General features: G+C 29.5%; 1 protein-coding gene across 1 annotated transcript in view; it reads right to left on the reverse strand.

Annotated features, from left to right (window-relative positions):
* Nucleotides 1-6,649, reverse strand: part of LOC123659415 — a 118,321-nt gene extending 111,672 nt beyond the window's left edge. The window contains 1 exon segment of the mRNA XM_045594631.1: nucleotides 6,479-6,649. The gene's annotated coding sequence lies outside the window, so the exon portion shown is untranslated.
* Between the last annotated feature and the right edge of the window lie 10,047 nt (nucleotides 6,650-16,696).

Raw genomic sequence — 16,696 nt, forward strand, 5'->3', positions numbered from 1 at the left:
ACGTTAACGACAACGTACAACGTAGAATACAAAAAAAAAAACAGCCAAAGATCATTATGGCTATTCACATGAGACATTTTTCGCTGCATACGAAAAATTTTCTCAATTTTGTCCAGGCATTTACATACAAGTGTCTTCGTAAATACTAAAATATCAAGATTTAAAAAATGAACGGATAAAGATAAATTCTCACGTGACTATTATAAATTGAATGCGAAAGCTATGTTAAAGACGAGGTTATTTAGCGTATATCAAATGGCGGTGCATTTACTGAAGCGATATTATGCGTTTATCTGTTAGGTACCGCATATAACATTCAAGCGATCTTTCATAAAAATAACATCTGATTACACAATAATTAGTTATTCAAACTAGTTAGCAGTTTCATATAATAACTGCTAACTGCATATGTAATTTTTGGTTTATATTTTAAGTCAAGTGTTTACGTGAGCGTGTTTACACGATTCCTGGAAGTTTATCTTTTTACTTGCAAACTTAACATCGCTGTCACATATGATATGAGTACGATAATACCGTATGTCAATATTAACACATCTCATAAATAAAAATACGACGAGCAGTCGACGTCTGGTTTGGAAGACTTTCCTCAAAGCAGAAACTTGTTTTAAAAAAAAAACACCATAATACTTTCTTTGTTCGATTTACGTAAGGCGATATAAATAATATTTTATACATATAAAGTCAGAGATCAGACAGAACTATATTAAGAAACATGATTATTTTACGAATAAAGTTTCCAGGAAACACAAATTAACTTTGTGAAGAATTTTAAATGTCATTGGAATCGTTCGAGCTACATGCAAAAAAAAAATTGTAACAAATAGCTAAAGTCATCGACGAACATATGATTCAGAGCTCAGTATTTCTCCGGCTCTAGGAAGCTATTAAGTTGATTAGAAATGCCCGTCAAACGGTTTTATCTTGAACTAATGGACGTATAAATATATACATTCAAATAAATCAATTTCTGCATGTCTTAACTAACTCAACGTTGCATCCATTAAAACTACAGTAATAACAAGTAAGAGGTAGCCTAGATGTAAGTTAAATAGAAATAGGCAAAAGGAATTTAAATCTTTACAACATTCCGAAGCAAAACATTTTAAAGATTGTATTCATACTATGTTATAAAAAAACTTCAATTAAGTATTTATGTGGTAACTTAAAAATATTCATTTAAAGTTACTGTTCCGCGCAAAATCTTTCGCGTTGAGGATCTATTTTTGCTACTATGATTTATTTTATAGCCTAAATTCGCTTCAGACTGTAATATTCCACTGCCGGACATAGGCCTTTTTCCTTATGTTGGAGGATATAGCCTATATTAGTCCTGGATACCGTACTTTTTTAATAGCGGAAGAAGTAATACAATCAGAACAATAGCGTCAGTTTATCGTTTACAAACAAATAGTTTCTCTACGCTACTCGTATTAGTACGATAATGATTGAAATAAGCAAGAATTTGATGGTCAAAATTGAAAGGTAAAATTTGAAACGGATATCAAATCAATTGTTTAACCTCCGCGTCCCAGCGAGGTAAACCACTAATTCATCGAGTTTCACTATCTATTTTATACGTATAACTAGCGACCCGCCCCGGCTTCGCACGGTTGCAAAAACTATCAGTGTTCCTCTATTATATTACGCATGTATTATACATATAAACCTTCCTCTTCAATCACTCTATCTATTAGAAAAAAACGCATCAAAAAATCCGTTGCGTAGTTTGAAAGATTTAAGCATACATAGGGACAGAGAAAGCGACTTTGTTTTATACTATGTAGTGATGATATAACGGTAGCACAAACTCATTGAATATTATTTTTATAGTCAAAAATAACGGGTTTTTATACACGTTTTTATAACTTTCGTTGCTAAATAGCAATTTTCTATATACAGTTTTATCACAATTAGTGTGGAGTTTTCGTCAAAACAATTTAGCAGACAAAATCACATACATACTGAATATCTGGAACTGAAAGCGTCTTGTATATTTTGTAAAAAATACTACTTTAGCCTTTGCCAAATGCAAAATAAGGCTTTATATAAATACACTTTAGTCAAACCGATTGTACTGAAGAAATACTATAAAGCCTAAAGAAGAAAGAAGAAAAAAAATAATGCGTCGTCGAATTAAATACTTTCTATACTATTAATAAAAAATATAAATAAATGATCATATTGATCAAGTTAGGCAAGAATAATTGAATCACGAAATAAAACCAGGTCACAAAAGGAAAAAGATAAAAGCCCAACCAAGCGACTTCGTTTTCGAGGTGTTCAAAAATTGGACCACTTTAAATCCGCAACTGCGAGTATTTTTTATTGAAGTAGGTCAGGTTTGGTATAACTGTACATTATACTATTAGCATTTACCAAAATATTAATTAACGACATTCGAACGACATGTGTATACATGTTAAATTATAAAATACAGCACCAATATACAATTATATTTATTTAGGTATATTCGTTATGTTTCAGTACACATAATAAATTGTAATTTTTGTAGTTACCTTCTAAAGAAGAATAAAACGCTCTATGCGTTGAGACCACCGACAAGAATATTATAATACAACTAGCTGACCCCGCAAACGTTTTTTTCCCATATATTTTATTAACCCCCTTAACCCCCCACCCCCCTTGTAACTTAGGGGTATGAAAAATAGATGTTGGTCGATTCTCAGACCTATCCGATATGGACACAAAATTTCATAAAAAATCTGTCCAGCCGTTTCGGAGGAGTATTGTTACTAACATTGTGACACGAGAATTTTATATATTACAATAATAATAATATAATAACGGCAAAATATTTACAGGAATAATAAGTATTGATTATACGAAATGCGGACATATATTTTAATTTTATTAACCGACTTCCAAAAAAGGAGGAGGTTCTCAATTCGACTTTTTTATTTTTATTTTATGTATGTTAACTTTAGAACTTTTGACTGGATGGAGCGATTTCGACAAATTTTCTTTTGATCGAAAGGCGGTGGATGTCATTTGGTCCCATTTAAATTTATTTGAGATCTAAAAACTACTTTTCGAGTTATATCAAATAATGCGTTTTTACTTGACGCTTTTTTCGTCGACCTACGTTGTATTATACCGCATATTTTTTTTACTGGGTGTACCGATTTTGACGTATTTAATTTACCTAATCAAAAAGTGATGTTTATCATGTGGTCACAAATTAATTTCATCGAGATCTGATAACAACTTTTTGAGTAATCTTTGATAACGCGTATCTACTTGACTATTTTTTCGTCTACCTACGTTGTATTACTTGTGGGTGTAATTGACGTCGGTTTTTTTTTTTTCGTTTGCGAGCAAATACAATTATTATAAATAGAATTCAATGTTTTATTTGTCAACATTAATAAAATACCAATGTAAGCTCGTGAGAATGCGCGAATAATTCTTATGTTAAAATATCCTATTATATCGTCTTAAATAAAAATATGACGAATATTATTTAAGATGAAATAACGTTTAAACATCCCACGTTTATACAATGGGCCCGGATCTTTTATGTTTAAGAGGATTGAAGCTTAATTTCACATTGCTGTTAAACAACATCATTATGTTGTTTATTATTCATTAATAACAAAACAATGTATTTTATTTACATTTTATTTACTTATGATTCTTTTAATATGTTGAAATTTTGCCATTTAACGGTACGTACTTATTTTACATTTAAGAATTATTATCATATTCTTTCAGAAAGCCTCGAAAAGTTCTTTTCATATCTGCAGTCCATTAAAGTTACGGTGAATTGCAAGGTATGATTTTTACGCTGCATTGTTCGTCGCTCTGTGCAACATCGAACCAATACATAATTTAACAAGCTCTCATCCTTCGAGACGCTGTCTCATTATCATAAAGAGTATATAAAGATAGGTTTTTATTAAACGTTTTGTTTTATTAAAGTGTTACTCACAAATGATTATTGAAAGCTAATAAACAAACAAGATTTTCAAATAATTACTCGAGCAAAGTACTTCAAAGAGTAATAACACATTTAGAGTGTTCACCACAAGAAAAAAATTGTAAAAATTGAGTGGTTAGTATTAATCTGATTTCTTTTAATTATATCATAAAATTTCTATTTTTTTTTTTTTTTTTGATACAGATGTACGTATAGTATATATGGGCGTATAGCAGTTAGCGTGTAGATATATAGTGCATACGTTTTTTGTATAACTAAAAAAAGTATTTTGTGGGTACATACTACATACACACTAGCGTAACAGCGCACTGCGTCGTATATAAGAGTATACAGTATAGAGCATAAATAAAAGTAAAATCAGAACAGATTTTATGGACTTGCTTTTGCAATTTTCTCTTTATAAAAGCATTTTATACTTTAAAGTACATTGAACATTAGATTGATCTACTACGTGGCTGTATTCAACAATAAAGTGACAAGAATTGAAGCTTTTAAAGCGATCTATTTTTCGAAAAAAAAGATTCACCGAATTCTCCCACCATTTTTTTTTTAACTTACAGTTCAATTCATACAAATGTACGAAAATACTTTGAGTTGTTTTGTCATAATGTTTATTATTATACATAGTTCTAGATATATTTATTTTATCTGTTATCATGTGAGGCGGCAATAACTGACGATGCTGATACGAATGTCATAGAACACACTTCTTTTGAGATTTATAACGACAAAGCGAATGATTCAACGTTAAATATAGATCGGACGACCGCGGAGATTTTACAAGAATGGAAAAACATTTATGTACGTAATTTTATATGGCGTATAATTTATTATTACAAGGTTCGAAGCCTTACAAATTACTTAACAGAAAATTTTAAAGTGTGGACTTCGTTTCATAGGAAATACGTATACTTTTTATTTTATTATTTAGAAATCACGTACAAATACGTTATACTAGCGTCCCGCCCCGGCTTCGCACAGGTATTTAACAAAAAAAAAATCAAATTACTTTTTTCCCAAATTTTTTAAAAATATAATGTAGCCTGTGTCATCTGCGGAAAATGTAGCTTCCCAAATGAAAGAATTTTTCAAATCGGTTCAGTAATTTCGGAGCCTATTCAGTGCAAACGAACAATCAAATCTTTCCTCTTTATAATATTACGTAGTATAAGTAGATAGACGGAATTATGAAAAATTAGGGTGAAATTGTGGTAAAAATAGCCAAGAGAACTAAGTGACAACAAAGTCACAACAAAGTCACTTATAAGTAAATTCACAATGTACCTACTATAGTTGTCATTTCCGACTGAAAAGTGCCTAGTTCCATTTCAATCTACCTATACTTAGTATTAAAGATTTGATTTTATTTTATTGAGCTTGTTACGGATAATCTTAAAAACTACTGGACCGAATCTGAAAAATCTTTTATAAGTTACGTTAGTTTATAAGCTACGTTATCGCTTACAATGACTCATCTATATATAGATCTAGTTATACCTAGATTATATTGTAATGGGAGAATAGTAACAGCTAAAATACTTTAATCGACGTGGGCGTAACCGCTAGCGGAGAGCTAATATAATTTATAAAAAATATATTCATATGATTTGCAATGACGTATAATGACTTCTATCCTTTTTGTGTTTGGTATACTTTCGTTGAGTGGCTGACACATTGATGCCATCTCATTTTGTAACGAATATTAAATATAAACACTAATTGTTTATATAGGTCACACGGTCAAATAGAGGAGGTCCTAATTCGTGTATATTAAACTTAATTAGTGCTGCTATTTTCATTTCCATTTTAGCAACATTTTAATTAATCCTTTTATAATATATCTCGCTGAAGCTTTATTTCAATGTTTTGAAATTCAACAAATGTAACTAATTTATCATACTATTTGTTCAGGAGATGAATACACGTATTTACCTAATTCAAATTGAAATAACGCATCAGTGTCCAAACAAATTATGGTAGAGTCGCATGTGCGGTGTTCATCTATTTTACGAAGTTCTTTAAACAATAAACAAGATAATTACATCGCTGTCATTTTAATGACAAAACAATAATAAATATATAACAGAGCTTATAACAACTACCAAGTTCATCGACACGGGCTATTTAAGTGCGAGACATGTCCGTATAAACCATATTTAATATTCATGACCGTTAAGGTCATGTCTAGATTAAAATAACGGTTCAATACAATTATCATACTCTAATTCTTATATAATTATTGTACTTTTATTTTTTATTTCATTACAAAAAAAATTAATAAAAAGAAAGTCATACAAAAAGGACAAAATATCTTGTTTCATTCGATTAAGTTAGCCGTGCAACTTTCTCTTAATTTAACAGATAGATGTAAATTTATCGATAATTGAATGCGCGACCAGTAAAATTAACGGCTACGATTATATCAATAAATTGCACCCGTAGCGTGTTTTATAAATTATATTGAAAAAAAAAAAAATTTTTAAGGGCGTCGCAGATTACCTTTTATGGGTGTTTCTGCTTATATTCCCAGAATATTCGATTTCCAGGTCGACATTAATTACCATACACAAAACACAACACTGTCCTTGTTTGGGTAGTCGCGAAATGTACCAGAGTAACCGAAAGACACAAGAGTACCAAGAGCGCACCTGTTGGCGCGACGATAAGAACGTTACTGGCACGACGCGGCCCATTAGTTGCGCTCAGAACACGTCATTCGGAAGCCGGTTCTGTTCTGGACACCTTTAACTTGAAAGAAAATCGAGAAGCAGATGCATTCGTTGATTAAGAAACTCTTTTCCTTGTACTTTTCCTTAATGAAATTACTAGAATTTCTTTAAGCTACGTTCAATTACGTTTTTATAGTCGTGAAAATAGAATAAAAGAAAAAATGGTTTCAAAGGTTTCCCAAGAGAAAATATTGATTAGAAATTATGTAGTACAATGTTCCTCAAATAAATAAATACAATCAAGCCAGCTACAAACCTCAACGATATGAAAAACCTACACCTAAAAAGCTATAGATATAATATCAAAAATGACATGAAAATGAAAGATTCTTTTACCTAATTATAATTAAGCCTAACTTTTCATATGGTTTCCTTCAAATTCAGTTATGTAATGAGTGGTCCTCGAATACCAGAAAAATGATTTTTTTATAAGAAACTATTTTTGTGCAATGGTCACTTTATGGTTAATCAAACGTGGTGAAAGTGTGCAGAACGCTTCCATTCCATCTAGTCCGTTCCATAAAACATTAAAACCAATCGATTATAGTATCAAACGAGTTTCCCTTGTTTTATTAGCTTCTTGACTTTTAAAAATATGCAAATTTTATCTAAACGACTAGTTTTAATACAATGTTTCATATATTTAAACAAGATAATCTTATTGAATATGTATTGATTTCGCGTCAGTTAATATCGCTGTTTTATATGACTTATAATTACATATATTGATATCGCAGAAATTATATGATGTTGATAAGAGTATAATGTATTTCGTTGTTTTTGCAAATAACACAACAAAATTTAAAATCACCGCTATTGCATATATACTGTTTATAGAGAAGTTATTTTTATGACAATATTTTGTATGACGAGAAGGTACATTTCATAAATCATAAGCGACATATCACATCAATAAATATCTAGGATATGACTTACTTGGTATTATTTTCTATACCTACAAATAACAAAATTCTAAATAATATAATACGCACATTATAAGTTGGCGGGCCTGAATTAGGCTCTACGAAATTCTTGTTAAATGTTTTCTCAATAATAAAATATTACGTCATATTTTTATCAACACTAAAGTAAATTATAGTCGATTTATTGTGATGAAGAAGAGTTATAAATGAAATAAAGTTTTATTTTGGTTTTAAGTTCACTCAGCGCTAACTTATGTTATGCATACTATAAATATTCTTAGTAGAGCCATCCATCATCTATTTCATCGCTTTTTACTTTATAAAATATAAACTTGAATTTGCATTTCCTAGGCCTAGACCTGGTGTTTTTAAACTTCTTTTTATTGTATTTTTAATCGTTAGTAATGAATCGTAGCATCAACTTTTATAGCCTACACCTTCCTTAATAAGCAGACTTTTTATAATACAAATTAAAATTTTCACATCGAACTAAAATCTAGAGACTTACTCGTTAAATATATATATAACAAATCGGATATCATATTAGTCCTATATAAATTCAAAACGAAAACATTTCAAATTTTTTTTTATGTAGACAATACTCGTGGAAGTCAGACAGAAATAATTCACTTCAGACGGTAAGCTTGTAAACGATATCAACCGCTCGTTTACCTGTCTCCGGCTTCCGTCTCCACGGTAGCAATATAAATCGCGACCTTGTACCCTACTTTCGTAAGACAATTACAGTCAAACAATATACTTTTCCCGACATAGTCGCGAGAATTACTGTAGGTAAAGAAACTATACAATCATATATAAACGACTATTCTCTTTAACATAACTGTTCGTTATGTGTCATTATCATTATCATTAAGGAGTAATATTTAAAAGTAGTACATTATTAACCGCCTTCAAAAAAGGAGGAGGTTACGCAAATCGATCGTATTTTTTTTATGTGTTCGCGGATAACTTCGTCGTTTATGAATCGATTTTGATGATTCTTTTTTTGTTGGAAAGAAGATATAGAAGTGGTTCCACGATAAGGAAACCAGGATCTGATGGTGGCATCCCAAATAAATCGAGAGGAACCTTCGAAAATCGTAGTGGCGACTATTAGTGTGTTTATAACTTTATTCGTCTACCTATGTTGTGTTACTTGTCGATGTAATTGAAGTCGGTTTTATTTTCATTTGCTAGCAAACTCAAATATTTTAAAAATAATAATAGCTGCGTCTTGCGATTTTACCTGCATAAATTTCCGATCTCATGGAAATTTGTTTTTTTTTTTTTTTTCGAACTCCTACCAAATCCTATCTACATACCATGTCTCATTTTAATCAATGGTTGTTGTGTAAAAGAGTAACAAAGATCCTAATGTCCATCCTCATAAACTTTACATACATAAGACTAGCTGCACGTTACGGTTTCACCGTCGTAATATCTAATCCCGTGAGAATGTTTTATCATTTCAGCCTATCACAGTCCACTGCTGGACATAGGCCTGCACAAGTTGACCTCGTCTGTTCTGCCCATAGTCACCACGCTGGGCAGGCGGAATGGTGACCGCAGAGCTGGCTTTGTCGCGCCGAAGACGCTGCTGCCCGTCTTCGGCCTGTGTATTGCAAAGCCAGCAGTTGGATGGTTATCCCGCCATCGGTCGACTTTGTAAGTTCCAAGGTGGTAGTGGATCTGTGTTATCCCTTAGTCCTACTAAAGTAACCTATACATGTATGTTATTCGGGATATATACTTATCTACGTGTACGTAACAAGTTTAATTACAATCAGTTCATTTACGTGAATAAGTAACAAACGTACCTATACATTAATCTATCCTCACAAACTTTTGCATGTATATTATTAGTAGAAATAATTTATTTTGTATATTTATAAAAATAATTTAAGATGGTCATTTGCATATGTTACTTGTATCGTTTTTGCTTAGAAATAGCAGTATTAAATAAACATAAGAGCGCCGCTTGTACCTTACGATTTGTACACTTTTTTACTACAAGCCTTCTTTGTAGTAAATAAAAAAATATATGTAAATAAATGAAAGAATAAAAAGAAAACAAATGCCTTATTTAGACTGATTGCTATTAAATTTTTAGACACTTATTTACAGAATCCTATTATGTAAATACTGAAAAATATATTAAAACATGTTATTAAATTTAGTAGGTATATTTAGAAACCACCCCCTACAAACACCAACTGTTTTTCACCCACATCTTTGCTTACGTAGATCATTTATTATATTTTAAATTAACGTAATAACGTATAAATCTCGTAATATAAATACATGAAATAAGATATCTTCAAACAGAATTTCCATCAGCAATTGACCTTATGGAAAGAATTTTTAAATAATCTTGGGGCTTCCCTACGAACTTTAATCGCTATTTGATACCCGAATAAATGAAGAAAAAAAAACTAAAATTAAAAATGTACGTTACAAAATATACCACAAGTCTTTATTGAATTTCAGACGATGACGTAGAGACGAGTACGTAAGAGATATAATATCGTGTAATTTAAAAATTACGAATTAGCCGCACATTATACCTTAACCCATTTTTAAATGAAATACCGTTAAAATATGTATCAAATAAAATCTTGTACACGACAGAGAGGAATCTAACATATTGTAAATCTGTTAAATTATTTAAATCGTTTATTCTTACTAATTTGATTCAATGGACCTTTCAATTTTTTTTTTTAATTCTCTGATTACGGCAGCATAAAAAAATATTTTACGTTAGTTTTTAGTTTTTACGTTAGTTAGTAAAGAAAGACTTCAAAGCTTGATGAAATTTTGTAACTTAATTGTAATTAAAATATTATAATGCTTAGCAACTTCAAAATCCAACTTTTTCTCACGTTTGTTGTTAATAATTTTGAATTATTTAATATTTCGGTACTATTGCAAGTGTCACGGTCACTGTGCTACACTGAATTTCCCAACACCAACCAAAGAAGTCCTCTATTTTGTTTTTTTTTTTTTTAAATTATTATTATTGTATAGGAAATCAACGCATTGTTACAATGTTACATTTTTTAAAATAGTAACAATATAATTATTTATCATAATGCATTACAATGATAGGCTAACTCAACGGATTTTAGGAAATAATTATGTAATATAAAGAGGGGAAAAAAAAATTACGTCTTGTATAAGAGAACAAGAAAAAAGTTTAAAATTTTTTTTTTTGTTTTGTAGGTATTATGAAGGTGACGTAGTCGGAAATCAGTTCGTCCTCGTTAATGAATTTGAATAATTTTACAATCGTAGACAGTACAAGAAAAAAATTAAAGAATTGTTAGCATGCAAATATTTTTAACAAATCTTTTTGTGGACACGCAGAGCTAGATGTTTTATCATAATGGAACTCCATTAAGATAAAATGATTTCTTTTTAATTTTATTTCTTTAAAGTTGGTTAACAAATAAAACTAGAGTTGGAAAGGTTTTATCTACTTAAGTGTTTTAATATTATTATTTTCTCTTTGAAAATCTCATCAAGATAATACGAAAATTACGACAAGAGATTAAATTAAAATAAGTTTCTCTGGTACGAAAACTATTCGGTTTGCAAATGATGAACAGTAAGCATAGATCTCTCTCAATACATAGAGTGAAGTAAATGTAAATTGCATTCCTTAATATAGAACAATCTAAAACAATAATGACATTTTTGCGCCCCATCCCGAAGTTCTTATTTAGTCCTCTGCCCAAAGGTTGCCTAGAAGAGATCGCTGTATTAGCGATAAAGCCGCCTGTTGCAACTGATGCAAATATATTTTTATATATCATTTGTAATGCTGTTAAAACCTTGTAATTGGTGTGCGAAAGTGTAAATAAATAAAAATAAATAATGACGTGCTAAAAAAATCTATTAACCCTTTCAGAACTGATTTTTTATTTTTTATTTTTTGCGAAAAGTACCTGCCGATTTTTTTTATAATTAACTTGGATGTAAAATAATAAGAAAATAAAACAAACAATAGCACATTTCGCAAGAATCAAGATTTTCGTTATGTTCTCAAATGTGGACATTATGTGGGCTTACATTTTTGTAAAGGGTAAGGTGTATTTATAGAATCAATTAATTAATGTGTTTTTAGCAAAATATTTAGCACAGAAATGAGAAATTAGAACAACTGTCTCATGTAGTTAATTTTACAAAACAAAAAATTAATTACCCTAGACGGCAACGAAGGCTACATACTTTTGTTAACAGAATCAGTACTGCTACAGTACATGGTAAAGTTATAAAACTTTATACCATAATATTTATTTCACTTATTTTAGTATACTTATCTAGTAACAAATAAAAACAATTTAATTTATGTTCAATTACATTAGACCATTAATTTGTTAGAGTACAAAAATAATATTAAAATGGTGCAAGAATCAATAACACTAACATTTAGAAAACTAAGACATTTAACGGAAACAGCTATTATTGCCTCGCACAGAATACTAATACATGCTTCGTTGATCATTGTGATAGTTGCATAGAATTCTGCAATGTTACCTTCTTTCCATGCAATCAAATTTTTCATTTAAATAATTTGAAAATTCTTATGTGACTGGATGTCACTGACAATTATTATTTATTATTTAACACTTTATTGTATTTGAAATTGAAATTACATAAGGAAATACAACACAATAATATAATTATGTTTTCAACAATACCATTAAAGGTATAATTTGCTAATCTAACAGTTAAATTTATTAATTTTTAATAAAGATTATTCTATAAATTAACAACAAAATTACAATTATAATTACAATTGTTGTAAGTTACAATTGTAGTAAGTGAGTTGTAGTAATTTACAATTGCTTTTTTTTGAAGTTGAAAACTGGATAAAGATGAGATGATGCCTATGTCTATAACGAGTACTTGTGACTTTTAATTTTATTTTGTTTTTACTATTATAAATTACGTATTTTGTGAAAGTGCCTACCTATTAAAGTATCAAAGTTCATCTACATGACAGTTAATTATAAAATCCGGCATACAAAACATAAAGCATTGGAATTTAGCACAATTATTGATAAATTGGCTGCACCGAAATTGTTTGATATGAACCTTGGTACCAATAAAACCATCATATGATTATTATTTATCAATTGTACTAGTTATAAATTATGTACAAATTATTAATTTGTACACAGTAAGTATATACAAATATATATTGATTTACAATTTTTGTTTGCAAAATCTAGTCAATGCGATTTCTCATTAACAATATCGGGGAGGAAATAGAAGTTTCACTAATGGCAAAACACTATATAAAGTTATTATTATGTGTTATTATCTATGTAAACTGTGCGCTTGCTATAAAATAAATAATATGTAATAAATAAATACATAATAAATATACTTGTGGTCAAGCATAATCATAATCAAAAATTGTTTTTCTTTGCATACCTATATTATTAAATTATTAATTATGGAAATTATATCTATGTTTTCTTTTGCAAACCTGAAACAGTGCATTATTTCTCAACCAAGAGAGTTTTATTACATTAGTAAAAACTATTTTAACACCATGACTCAACAACCCATTACAACAATAACAAACACGTAGGATGTTATCCTGATTGTAACAACTTTGGCCTCAGAGTCCCGGAAGACAATTTATGAATGGGAACTAAAAATAACACTGGTTCCTTGGCCCGTTGAGTCCAGATTTACAGCTTCCCTACACAAAGTTATTGTTTTATATTGTTTCAAAAACAGTACCATTTTTAAACTATTACCATTTTTTAACGATTATTTAAATTATTGATTATTTAAATTATTGTAAAAACTTTCATTTTATTACATTCCAATTACTTTTTTTAACAATTGGCTTTCAATTGTACAGTACTATTTAAGCTATATTTATAAATACATATAACTTAATACCTAATAACCTATTTGATTACTATGGCGGATTAAGCTCTAATCTTCTCCTACATGGGGAAAGAGGCCTATGCCCAGTAGTGGGATATTACAGGCTGAAGCGAATATTACCTATTTATTTATAAACAATCAAGCATTTCATTTACGTTTTATAAAAATAGAAAATATTGAAATAAATATTGAATGTGTAACATTGTTTTATATCTAATAATTAACTTACTTAACTAACTTTTCTATAGATCTAATAACTATTAAAGAAACCATTTTTATTGAAAGCCATTAACCCTAAATAAGAAGAAGAAGAAAAACCATTTAATATTAAAGAAATTCAAATAAACCTAAAATATAATCTACCTTTTGTTGAGTTCTGATTTATTTATAAATTTCTATATATTTTTTTTATAATATAAAGGGACGAAACAAACAGTTATGCTTGGATCACATTTACATTACGCATTTTTTTTTGTTCACCTTAAAAATAATTATTTTGTATACCTATTTAATTAAAAATCAATGACACAACTTTTTATTCTATAAAGTATAAAAAGTGTTATAAACGTAACAGAACTTTTCATACCAACTAGTTTTCTGTACTTAAATTTTGCAATAACGTCAAATAATGACTTAAAACACATTTAAAATTCTAATATCTTATTGCATGAGCGGGAGTAATTTAACAGTAAAATAACACACAAAGTATTAAAATAAACGTGAGAAGTCATACGATTCAGTAAATATAATAAAATAAAAAGTGATAACGTTGGTCAAAACGACATCCTATTTAAATCTGACCGAAGAATGTACTAGTAAAAATTATTAAAACACATTTATAAACTATTGATATACTTTTTAAATTGTAAATATATAAAACCGTTACCTTTTAAAAACCACAGCACAGCAGGTTACAGGAACAATGTATGATGTTCTGAACTCTACAGTAAAATACACGTGTAATCTCACATAACAATGTCTATTCAACACGAATTGGTACAAATATATGAAGTTTACAGTTAATAATTAACAGCCAAAGGTAAATCTATCGTTAATTCAAAAGGTAATAATATTGTAAGCAAAAAAATCACAACATGTTACGCGAGGCAACCATAGTCAGTTTTTTCTTGTATTGGTATTGCAGATTGTTAGACAGATGTCAAGTTTAGTGCAAATGTTGCCAGTTATCATTAAACATTGGTTTATTTCATTTTTAATTAATACTATTTTATTTTACTTTACATACGTACAAATATTATAATTGTTTAATTACGTATTATTACTGTGATAACAGATATACAATTTGTAAATAATATCATATATCTGCTTCTAATTACAAATTGTATAAATTAGTTTATAGCGCCATCTGCCAAAATATTTTGATATTAAGTAGTCGTAATACGTACGCTCGAAGAATAAGAAAACGGTTAGATAAACTGACAACAGATGTCTCTCAACTCGAAGAATTCGAAATGGTATAATATATTATCTAGTTTTGTATTTTCTCTTCTTTTTGTATTTCTTTTTGGTATCAAATACCTGAATAGTTTATACTTTGTTTACTTTTTTAATAATTAATAAAATAGCAAGTGCAACTTTAGGTGATAAAAAATAGAGTTAAAGTATTTTTCACTTTGTTGAAATATTCATATTTGAATCGAGATCTCATGACTATTTTTTGAGTAATCTTTGATAACGCACTTGACTATTATTTCGTCTACTTGCGTTGTATTTATTACTTGTGTTTGTTGTTTGTAGTTGTTATTTTTCGTTTGCGAGCGAACACAATTATTATATTTAAAAGAGTATTGAACTCTTAATCCACAACGTTGATCCATTGCGGGTATGCGGATAATTTCCCTACTGTGATTTCCTACCTAAGGGGCTACCCTACCTCAGCTCGAATTCAGATTTCATCCGTACTAAATACACATGAGAATTGAGAGCGCTTGGTTGTTCAAATCGCGAATTATATTTATTTTCTCCCCACAAACATTATCAATAGTTATTTATTAAAAAACGCAACATACAAAATGTTCGTCATACTTATTTCAATTACCATGCTTAATCTCAAGTCCATAACTTCTATATTTACTGAGATATTAAGGTTTTAATATAAAAATAGAGGTAACTTTGTGATTTTTTCTATCGAGAAAATTTTATGGAATCGTGTTTTCGAAACATATGAAAGATAGTTTATGTCCTGAACTTTATTATACATAAATTTCAAACTTAAATATTCAGTAGTTTGGAAGATATGGACATCCTGCCGAGTGGTAAATAAGCAATTTGAGGTAGCATACACTCCTAACGATCACTGTCATGTGTCTATGATAACAATAGGAATTGACCGATCCGATCGACGTTTTACGCGCTTTCCGAAGCACGGTGCAGAGATATAGGATATATACCCAGGTTGTATCAAGCCTGACCAGAACAAATATTTTTAATACTATAAATATCTAAGTTGAGGATGATGGAACCTTCGATAATTTTCACCAAAAAACAATAACTAATCTCGTATTTAAAAAAAATATATATAGTCACAAATATAGAAATGATTGCGTCCAGTGGGTATAGTCAGCGTCAATATGACGGTAGCAATTAGCATCCCCTGGCTATAAACGGCTATCATAAAATTGAGTATCAGCCAGAATTACTATAATTTAAAATACACTTCTATACCAACCACAAATTCTAAAATTTCGTATAAATCATTTAGAGTTTTTCAGGAACATTTTTTTTATTTGTAAGGTAAGGTAAGTTTTAAAACCAAAATATTTAAACAAGTCTGAATAAAAATATGAGTCTCCATTTTAAGTTCTTTGTGTTATAAATGGTAAGCCAACAGAAAGACTTTAAACAACAAACTCACATTAAATCTTCATCAATGATTAATAATGTATACATATAATAAATGGTAGGAAAGTCAAAACTGTACATTGAATATTTTTTTTAAAGCATACTTGGGGTGTGATCTACAATCGATACCGAAACCAAAAATATAGTTTTTAGAATTTTTGTCTGTTTGTCTGTATGTATGACCGGGATAAACTCAAAAAGTACTGCATGGATTTACTTCAAATTTGGCACGAATATTATTCAGAAGTCGGGTCAACATATAGGCTATTATCACGCTATCACCTACGGGGAACAAG

This window comes from Melitaea cinxia, chromosome 14, assembly GCF_905220565.1.
Source record: "Melitaea cinxia chromosome 14, ilMelCinx1.1, whole genome shotgun sequence".
In the NCBI taxonomy this organism is placed as follows: domain Eukaryota; kingdom Metazoa; phylum Arthropoda; class Insecta; order Lepidoptera; family Nymphalidae; genus Melitaea; species Melitaea cinxia.